The sequence below is a fragment of the Triticum aestivum genome, chromosome 2D (genome assembly GCF_018294505.1).
Source record: "Triticum aestivum cultivar Chinese Spring chromosome 2D, IWGSC CS RefSeq v2.1, whole genome shotgun sequence".
In the NCBI taxonomy this organism is placed as follows: Eukaryota; Viridiplantae; Streptophyta; class Magnoliopsida; order Poales; family Poaceae; genus Triticum; species Triticum aestivum.
This window is the reverse complement of record NC_057799.1, coordinates 496,791,202-496,802,672: the sequence shown is the minus strand read 5'-3', so window position 1 is coordinate 496,802,672 and position 11,471 is coordinate 496,791,202.

The following is an 11,471-nucleotide window of genomic DNA, read 5'->3' as shown; positions in this document are numbered from 1 at the left end:
GTGGGAGTAACTTCGGTAGTAACATCGAGTTCAACTCAACAGTTTTGCTTATGTGGCAATGAGTTAATAAGGAGAGATGTAGTACTAGTAACTTAGCTAGTTACTGTAACATCACATGTCCCAATGCAATATGAGTCTATAACGTAATAAATGAAGCTTTGCATGTTACCACGCTTATGTTACTACCCACTATTGAGGTAGTAACGTAGTCTAGGAAAATGTGTATGTTACTAGTGTATGTTACTCTCCATTATGGCTAGTCTACCCATAGTGAAAGTAACATAGGTAGTAACATCACACATATCTAGATAAAATAGATGATGTGGCAAGCAATAAATGAAGAAATGGAGGAAAGTGGTACATAGCTAGTTACTAGTAGTATGAGTAACATCACACATATCAAGGCAAAATGAGTCTATAGCTAATAAATGAAGTGTTGCATGTTACCACACATGTTAATCCCCACTATAAAGGTGGTAACATAGACTAGTAACATGTACATGTTACTAGTCTATGTTACTACCCATTGTGGCTAGTCCCAGACCGGTCGCCCCACGAGCCAACTAGGCTCTGACGCCATGGTGACAGACAAGCCGCTGCTTGCAGGTGATAGTTGCTGCTTGCAGAGGAGGCTGGTTCTCCATGGGAAAAAGGGGGAGAAAGGAAAAAAGTAGAAGAAAAAGGCAGAGAGAGTTGGGACATTTCGTCATCCCCTAACGCCATGCTGCAGTTTTCTTCACCGGTGGCTTCAGGATAATGTGGTGGCTTCAGAAAAGAGCGTTGGATGTAGAAAAATAGAACCTATAGCCTCATTTGTTTTCATCTAGCTGGACGTACGAAGGCAGCACCTATGTGCTGCCCCCATTGTACATGACCTAACTTAGGTAGTAACATAACGCACCTCAAGACATGTATGCTTATGTGGCATGGAGTTAATAAAGAGAGAGGTGTTTATAGTAACATAATATGTTACCGTAACATAACATACCCCAATGCAAAATGAGTCTACAACATAATAAATGAAGGCTTATGACACTACACTCACTACCCACTATGATAATAGTAACATAGACTAGTAACATGCATATGTTACTAGTCTACTCCCTTCGTCCGGTGAAGAGTGTACATCTAGAAGGTTTAGGACAAATTATGGAGTTGAGTAAAAAATGCATTAAAAAGGTGCAAGCCACCATCTCTCTCCTCTTTAATTACGCAACCTCCAATGAGCTAAGTGCATGTAGTAGAAATTAAGAAGACCATGTGTAGATTGCTATTGGTCTTGATTACCGTGTGGTGAGAGAGAAGTATTTTTTCCTACTTTAAAGTACATTGGAAAGATAGAAGTACACTCTTTTGTGGACAAATTTTGAAGCTAGATGTACACTCTTCACCTGACGGAAGGAGTAAGTTACTGCCCACTATGACTAGCCTCATGGGTCTGTGCCTAGGAATTTCCTTCCCACGTCAGCTTTCTCGATGCACAACGAGTGTGACAGTAGGTCCTAGATTCAGCTAGACTAATCCTCAAAAACAAACTAGACTTCAAGTGTTGCTTATTCTCACGCAATCTTCAAAATAAATACAATATATATATACATTTCCAGAAATTAAGAATTGGCAAAAAAAAGTGCTTTTAGAGGGACCTCGGATCTAATAAACATACAAAACAGTCCAGACACTCTCGTATATAAAAATAAATAAAGACATTGTGGTCCCTGGGTCTTGTTGTTGTCTTCCTCTCGAAACGGTTAGTGGTACCGTTGTTGCCGCCTCTCCATCAATGAAGTCAACCAGTCATTGTTGATCGCAGACGGGAAGTCGTCAATACTGTGGTCATGCTAAACTGACGCCGAAGAATAAAATACCACGGTTATGACGAAAAGTCATCAGGACCACGGTCATGCAAGACTAACACAATCCTTCAGATTCATGTGATAAGCGAGAGTAGGGCAATTTGATATAAGCTTTGATCTTCTCATTTCTGGCTATAAGTATCCGTTCGGAAAGCTTTTCTCACTTGAATGATAGTCTTTATTGAAATAAAACAAAAGAGATAATTAAACATATGTCACTTTCTTATTCAAACTCTCTCGTAGATCTTTCTCTAAGAACCAAGATGAAAGAAATCACTACATTCTTAGAAATAATGTGTTGGGTGACGGTGTCATGGACTAGGGGGTGCTAATCACATCGGGGCTCAAATATGGCTGGGCCGAGGACCCCCCACCCCCAAACTATCAACCAATGGGCCCACCTGTCAGGCCTCATGGCGTACTCAAGATGCAATCCTCCCAAGACTTGGCGCATACTTCAAGACACGTTTGAATCATCAGCATGTTTATCTCTTGATGTAACCGACCTACATATAACCCTAGGTACCTCGGTGCCCATATAAGTTAAGGGGTTTTAGACCGTAGGGTGAGAGACATACACATATGATCTCGAGGTAGATCATCTTGTACTTTGCATCCCATCCACAATCAATACAACAGAAGCAGGACTTAGGGGTTTACCTCTTCGAGAGGGCCCGAACCTGGGTAAGACATCGTGGCCCTCTTTGTCTTGTTACCATCTAGCCAAGATCACCAACTCGGGACCCCCTACCCAAGATCCGTCGGATTGAACCCTGACATTGGTGGCCTGATACGTCTCCGTCGTATCTATAATTTTTGATTGTTCCATGCCAATATTCTACAACTTTCATATACTTTTGGCAATTTTTTATACTATTTTTGGGACTAACATATTGATTCAGTGCCCAGTGCCAGTTCCTGTTTGTTGCATGTTTTATGTTTCGCAGAAACCCCATATCAAACGGAGTCCAAACGGGATAAAAACGGACGGAGAATATTTTTGGAATATTTGTGAAATGTGGGAAGAAGAATCAACACGAGACGGTGCCCGAGGGGGCCACGAGGTAGGGGGGCGCGCCCCTGACCCTCGTGGGCCCCCCATAAGGCGGTTGCTGCTCTTCTTTGGCTGCAAGAAAGCTAATTTTCGAAGAAAAAAATCTTGGCGAAGGTTTCAATCCAATCGGAGTTATGGATCTTCGGATATATAAGAAACGGTGAAAGGGCAGAATCCCAGAGCGCAGAAACAGAGAGAGACAGAGAGATAGATCCAATCTCGGAGGGGCTCTCGCCCCTCCCACGCCATGGAGACCAAGGACCAGAGGGGAAACCCTTCTCCCATCTAGGGAGAAGGTCAAGGAAGAAGAAGAAGAAGGGGGGCTCTCTCCCCCTCGCTTTCGGTGGCGCCGGAGTGCCACCGGGGGCCATCATCATCACTGCAATCTACACCAACACCTCCGCCATCTTCATCAACATCTCCATCACCTTCCCCCCTCTATCTACAGCGGTCCACTCTCCCGCAACCCGCTGTACCCTCTACTTGAACATGGTGCTCTATGCTTCATATTATTATCCAATGATGTGTTGCCATCCTATGATGTCTGAGTAGATTTTCGTTGTCCTATCGGTAATTAATGAATTGCTATGATTGGTTTAATTTGCTTGTGGTTATGTTGCTGTCCTTTGGTGCCCATCATATGAGCGCGCGCGTGGATCACACCATAGGGTTAGTTATATGTTGATAGGACTATGTATTGGAGGGCAAGAGTGACAGAAGCTTCAACCTAGCATAGAAATTGATGCATACGGGATTGAAGGGGGACCAATATGTCTTAATGCTATGGTTGGGTTTTACCTTAATGAACGTTAGTAGTTGCGGATGCTTGCTAATAGTTCCAATCATAAGTGCATAGAATTCCAAGTCAGGGATGTCATGCTAGCAGTGGCCTCTCCCACATAAAACTTGCCATCGGTCTAGTAAAGTAGTCAATTGCTTAGGGACAATTTCGCAACTCCTACCACCACTTTTCCACACTCGCTATACTAACTTTATTGCTTCTTTATCTAAACAGCCCCTAGTTTTTATTTACGCGCTCTTTATTATCTTGCAAACCTATCCAAAAATACCTACAAAGTACTTCTAGTTTCATACTTGTTCTAGGTAAAGCGAATGTTAAGCGTGTGTAGAGTTGTATCGGTGGTCGATAGAACTTGAGGGAATATTTGTTCTGCCTTTAGCTCCTCGTTGGGTTCGACACTCTTACTTATCGAAAGAGGCTACAATTGATTCCCTATACTTGTGGGCTATTAAGACCTTTTTCTGGCGCCGTTGCCGGGGAGCAATAGCGTGGGGTGAATATTCTCGTGTGTGCTTGTTTGCTTTATCACCAAGTAATTTTTATTTGCTGTTCTTAGTGGTTCTATATCTTTAGTTATGGATATGGAACACGAAATACCAAAAAAATTAGGTTTACTTGCTACTCATGGAGATGGGGAACCTCCTAAAAACCTCGATGCTCGTTATGTGATAGATATTATGTAGTACTTTGATAATCCTGAGAAAACCCCATTTAATTTGGTAATGGGAGACACGTTGGATCAACGTGAATACTTTAGGGATTATCGCTTGACTCAAAAAGGGAAACTATTATGGGATCAAATTTATATGTTGAAGTGGTATGCTAGGCAACTATGCTTGAGATATGATTATACTTGTTGCTCTAGGATGAAGGCTCCACACCTTCTCTTTTCATGCAAATTTAATGATAATGAAACCTTGGCTTCTTATGCTAGAGGTACATATGATTACTATGATGTGGAACAAATAGAAGAATTTGTTGCTTTTATGGGTGCTTATGAAATTGAATCTGTATTTAAAGAGTGTGGAAATCTTTATGATGCTGTTTATAGACCTGAAAATTTAGCTATCCTTAAATATTGCTATGAGAATTATGAATACAATGCCGATATTGATGCATTTATTGAGAAAGTCTCCACTGTCCAAGAAGAGACTAATATTTTTCAGGAGTCTATGGATGAAGAAATTGATGAAACTGTGAGCTCATTGGATGAAAAAGATGAGGAGGAGAGCGAAGAACAAAAGGAGGAAGAGCGGATTGATCACCCGTGCCCACCTTCTAATGAGAGTAACTCTTCATCTCATACATTGTTTAATTTCCCTTCGTGCTTACCGAAGGATGATTGCTATGATAACTGTTATGATCCCGTTGATTCTCTTGAAATATCCCTTTTTGATGATGCTTGCTATGCTTGTGGCCAAGATGCCAATATGAATGATGCTTATGGAGATGAACTTGCTATAGTTCCTTATGTTAAACATGAAATTGTTGCTATTGCACCCACACATGATAGTCCTATTATCTTTTTGAATTCTCCCGACTAGACTATATTGGAGAAGTTTGCCTTTATTAAGGATTATATTAATGGGTTGCCTTTTACCGTTACACATGATGATTTTGATAGATATAATATGCATGTGCTTGTTGCTCCTACTTGCAATTATTATGAGAGAGGAACTATATCTCCACCTCTCTATGTTTCCAACATGATAAAATTGCAAGAAACTGTTTATACTATGCCTTGGCCTTTACTATGTGTGCATGAATTGTTCTTTTATGACATGCCGATGCATAGGAAGAGAGTTAGACTTTGTCATTGCTTGATATATGTTGCTTTGTGCTCACTACTAAATGCCAAATCATTGTTAATTAAAATTGGCTTTGATATACCTTGGGATCTGGGTGGATTCATTACTTGATCACTTTATGCCTAGCTTAATGGCTTTAAAGAAAGCGCTGCCAGGGAGACAACCCGGAAGTTTTAGAGAGTCATTTATTTCTGTTGAGTGCTTTTATAAAGTTTAAAAACAAAAAAATAAAGAGGGGAACCCAAAACTTTTCAGAAAGGAAAGTGAAAGTGAGAAAGACGAGCATTGTTAAAGTGGGAGCTAGCCTTGAACTTTGTTCATGCTCACGGAAACTTTGTGAATCTTGATTACAGAAACTCTTCAACAAAAATAATTATCCCCTTCTACAATTCCATTGTATAATAAAAATAATGTGCCAAGGTTTGCCTTTAGGATGTTTACAATGCTTGTTGGTTTGTGTGGTGCAGAACAGAAACTTTGGCTGTAGTGTGCGATTTTTCATTTTTTACTGGAACGTCAAACGGTTCTGAAACTTTTTGCACTGTCTTTCTATACAAATTTTTTATTTTATTAATTTTGGCAGAATGTTTGGAGTAACATAAGTATGGTGAATGTTCATATTACTACGGACTGTCCTGTTTAAGGCAGATTCTGTTTTTGATGCATAGTTTGCTTGTTTTGATGAAACTATCGATTTCTATCAGTGGATTAAGCCATGGAAAAGTTATATTAAAGTAGCTACAATGCAAAAACAAAATATGAATTGGTTTGCAACAGTACTTAGAGTAGTGATTTGCTTTATTATACTAACGGATCTTACCGAGCTTTCTGTTGAGTTTTGTGTGGATGAAGTGTTCGAAGATCGAGGAGGTCTCGATGTGAGGAGAAGGAGGACAGGCAAGAGCTCAAGCTTGGGGATGCCCAAGGCCGCACCCCAAGTAAATATTCAAGGGGACTCAAGCGTCTAAGCTTGGGGATGCCCCGGAAGGCATCCCATCTTTCTTCAACAAATATCGGTATGTTTTCGGATTCGTTTCATTCATGTGATATGTGCAAATCTTGGAGCGTCTTTTGCATTTAGTTCTCACTTTTCTTTTATGCACCATGATGGTATGAGATAGTCCTTGGTTGATTTATAGAATGCTCATTGCACTTCACTTATATCTTTTGAGTATGGCTTTATAGAATGCTTCATGTGCTTCACTTATATCATTTGAAGTTTGGATTGCATGTTTCTCTTCACATAGAAAACCGCCATTTGTAGAATGCTCTTTTGCTTCACTTATATTTGTTAGAGCGTGGGCATATCTTTTGTAGAAAGAATTAAACTCTCTTGCTTCACTTATGTCTATTTAGAGAGTTGACAGGAACTGGTCATTCACATGGTTAGTCATAAAATTCTAAATAAAACTTGTAGATCATTGAATATGATATTTTTGATTCCTTGCAATAGTTTTGCGATATAAAGGTGGTGATATTAGAGTCGTGCTAGTTGAGTAATTGTGAAATTGAGAAATACTTGTGTTGAGGTTTGCAAGTCCCGTAGCATGCACGTATGGTGAACCGTTATGTAACGAAGTTGGAGCATGAGGTATTTATTGATTGTCTTCCTTATGAGTGGCGGTCGGGGACGAGCGATGGTCTTTTCCTACCAATCTATCCCCCTAGGGGCATGCGTAGTAGTACTTTGCTTTGAGGGCTAATAAACTTTTGCAATAAGTATATGAGTTCTTTATGACTAATGTGAGTCCATGGATTATACGCACTCTCACCCTTCCATCATTGCTAGCCTCTTCGGTACCGTGCATTGCCCTTTCTCACCTCGAGAGTTGGTGCAAACTTTGCCGGTGCATCCAAACCCCGTGATACGATACGCTCTATCACACATAAACCTCCTTATATCTTCCTCAAAACATTCACCATACCTACCTATCATGGCATTTCCATAGCCATTCAGAGATATATTGACATGCAACTTCCATCATCATCATATACATGACTTGAGCATTTATTGTCATATTGCTTTGCAGGATCGTAAGATAGCTAGCATAATGTTTTCATGGCTTGTCCATTTTTTGATGTCATTGCTACGCTAGATCATTGCACATCCCGGTACACCGCCGGAGGCATTCATATAGAGTCATATCTTTGTTCTAGCATCGAGTTGTAATATTGAGTTGTAAGTAAATAAAAGTGTGATGATCATCATTATTAGAGCATTGCCCCAGTGAGGAAAGGATGATGGAGACTATGATTCCCCCACAAGTCAGGATGAGACTCCGGACGAAAAAAGAAGAGAAAGGCCAAAAAAAGGAGAAGGCCCAAAAAACAAAAAAGTGAGAGAAAAAAGAGAGAAGGGGAAATGTTACTATCCTTTTACCACACTTGTGCTTCAGAGTAGCACCATGTTCTTCATATGGAGAGTCTCTTGAGTTATCACTTTCATATACTAGTGGGAATTTTCATTATAGAACTTGGATTGTATATTCCAACGATGGGCTTCCTCAAATGCCCTAGGTCTTCATGAGCAAGCAAGTTGGATGCACACCCACTTAGTTTCAGTTTGAGCTTTCATATACTTATAGCTCTAGTGCATCCGTTGCATGGCAATCCCTACTCCTCGCATTGACATCAATTGATGGGCATCTCCATAGCCCGTTGATTAGCCACGTCGATGTGAGACTTTCTCCTTTTTTGTCTTCTCACAAACACCTTCATCATCATATTCTATTCCACCCATAGTGCTATGTCCATGGCTTGCGCTCATGTATTGCGTGAGGGTTGAAAAGGCTGAAGCGCGTTAAAAGGTATGAACCAATTGCTCGGCTTGTCATCGGGGTTGTGCATGATTTGAATGCTTTGTGTGGTGAAGATGGAGCATAGCCAGACTACATGATTTTGTAGGGATGAGTTTTCTTTGGCTATGTTATTTTGATAAGACATAATTGCTTGGTTAGTATGCTTGAAGTATTATTGTCTTAATGTCAAATGATAGACTATTGCTTTGAATCACTCGTGTCTTAATATTCATGCCATGATTAGATTATGTGATCAAGATTATGCTAGGTAGCATTCCACATCAAAAATTATCTTTTTTATCATTTACCTACTCGAGGACGAGCAGGAATTAAGCTTGGGGATGCTGATACGTCTCCATCGTATCTATAACTTTTGATTGTTCCATGCAAATATTCTACAACTTTCATATACTTTTGGCAACTTTTTATACTATTTTTGGGACTAACATATTGATTCAGTGCCTAGTGCCAGTTCCTGTTTGTTGCATGTTTTATGTTTCGCAGAAACCCCATATCAAACGGAGTCCAAACGGGAAAAAATGGATGGAGAATATTTTTGGAATATTTGTGAAATATGGGAAGAAGAATCAACGCGAGACGGTGCCCGAGGGGGCCACGAGGTAGGGGGCGCGCCTGCCCCCCTGGGCGCGCCCCTGACCCTCGTGGGCCGCCCGTAAGGAGGTTGCTGCTCTTCTTTGGCTGCAAGAAAGCTAATTTTCGGAAAAAATCTTGGCAAAGGTTTCAATCCAATCGGAGTTACGGATCTCCGTATATATAAGAAACGGTGAAAGGGCAGAATCCCAGAGCACAGAAATAGAGAGAGACAGAGAGACAGATCCAATCTCGGAGGGGCTCTCGCCCCTCCCACGCCATGGAGACCAAGGACCAAAGGGGAAACCCTTCTCCCATCTAGGGAGAAGGTCAAGGAAGAAGAAGAAGAAGGGGGGGCTCTCTCCCCCTCGCTCCCGGTGGCGCTGGAGTGCCACCGGGGGCCATCATCATCACCGCAATCTACACCAACACCTCTGCCATCTTCATCAACATCTCCATCACCTTCCCCCTCTATCTACAGCGGTCCACTCTCCCGCAACCCGCTGTACCCTCTACTTGAACATGGTGCTCTATGCTTCATATTATTATCCAATGATGTGTTGCCATCCTATGATGTCTGAGTAGATTTTCGTTGTCCTATTGGTAATTGATGAATTGCTATGATTGGTTTAATTTGCTTGTGGTTATGTTGTTGTCCTTTGGTGCCCATCATATGAGCGCGCACGTGGATCACACCATAGGGTTAGTTGTATGTTGATAGGACTATGTATTGGAGGGCAAGAGTGACAGAAGCTTCAACCTAGCATAGAAATTGATGCATACGGGATTGAAGGGGGACCAATATGTCTTAATGCTATGGTTGGGTTTTACCTTAATGAATGTTAGTAGTTGCGGATGCTTTCTAATAGTTCCAATCATAAGTGCATAGAATTCCAAGTCAGGGATGACATGCTAGCAGTGGCCTCTCCCACATAAAACTTGCTATCGGTCTAGTAAAGTAGTCAATTGCTTAGGGACAATTTCGCAACTCCTACCACCACTTTTCCACACTCGCTATACTAACTTTATTGCTTCTTTATCTAAACAGCCCCTAGTTTTTATTTACGCGCTCTTTATTATCTTGCAAACCTATCCAAAAACACCTACAAAGTACTTCTAGTTTCATACTTGTTCTAGGTAAAGCGAACGTTAAGCGTGCGTAGAGTTGTATCGGTGGTCGATAGAACTTGAGGGAATATTTGTTCTACCTTTAGCTCCTCGTTGGGTTCGACACTCTTACTTATCGAAAGAGGCTACAATTGATCCCCTATACTTGTGGGTTATCATGGCCCATACAGGTCCCATTGTGTGGTCAGAGCGGCCTGATGGCGCCATCGTTCGACGATCAGATCCGCTCCAATGTAGTTTCTACGCCAAAGTGTTGATGGCTCGAGAATTTTTGATGTTTTATTAGTGATTTTTGTTTGGTTTCACTGGAATTCGTATTACTCTTCGGATATTTATAACGCTAATCCCTAGAAAGAGAAGGAAATCCATTTTCCCAATGTTTGCGAGAAAATATTAATTATGGAGGGAAACCAAGGAGGATTGTTGCAAATCAAGCTAATTGGAGCAACTTTCCTGAAGAAACCCAAGACATCAGGCACACCAGAGTAAAAGACGACGTTCCATACAAGCGCAAGCACTCATATGAGCGGTTGTATGGACTGCCAACAACTCCACCATGTCTATACAAGCAACTTTCGTGAAGGGCCTGAGGAGAAAAGAGAACCCTAGCCGCCGCCACACCATCCAGAACAGGAGAAGGGAGGATCTCAAGAACCTTCAAAGATCATCTTAGTTTTGGTCCTTTCATCTCCATCATCACCACCACCCCCTTGACTATTGTAATAGGAATTCCAACTTGGGAGAAACAATTGTAACTCTATTCAATCTCATCTAGAGATCAAGATTATTTAAATTATCCATTTCATCTTATTGCAGATCTTCCCAGTATTATCAATATGGTTTTCATGGGTTTTTATCTTTGTTGTGATTGATTCCCCTCTTATGATGTGTGAGTAATTCCCCCTATGTGTGGGAGATGTAGGTAAGTGGTAAGATTAATCTGTGTCTATTCTATATGTCATCATTTGCATTCATAGTAGTATGATTTGTCTAGTATGTTGTTATGTTGTGGTGAACTCTGCGTGTTGTCCAATTTAAGGGCTCACACAACATGATCTCAAGACCTACACAGGTAACACATATTCTTTAGGGAATTTGTGACCTCTGATGTGACAGGTGGAGATATCTATGAGGACCGAAGAAAATATGAGATAACGGTGATCCATTAAACTTAATGCTTGGTTCCAGACTAAGGACCTTAATTATGGAAACAACTGAAGGAAATATGCCCTGGAGGCAATAATAAAGTTGTTATTTTATATTTCCTTATTCATGAGTGTGGGGACCCCGACTCATAAGTCGTGATCACCGAATGCACATGCACAGTGATCCCAGAGATCAATGCTCACTGAACACACAGAAGCTGAATAACAAGAGTCTTACATCCATACATACCGTCTTACACAAATTATGACCATTATGGTCAAGTCTTACATA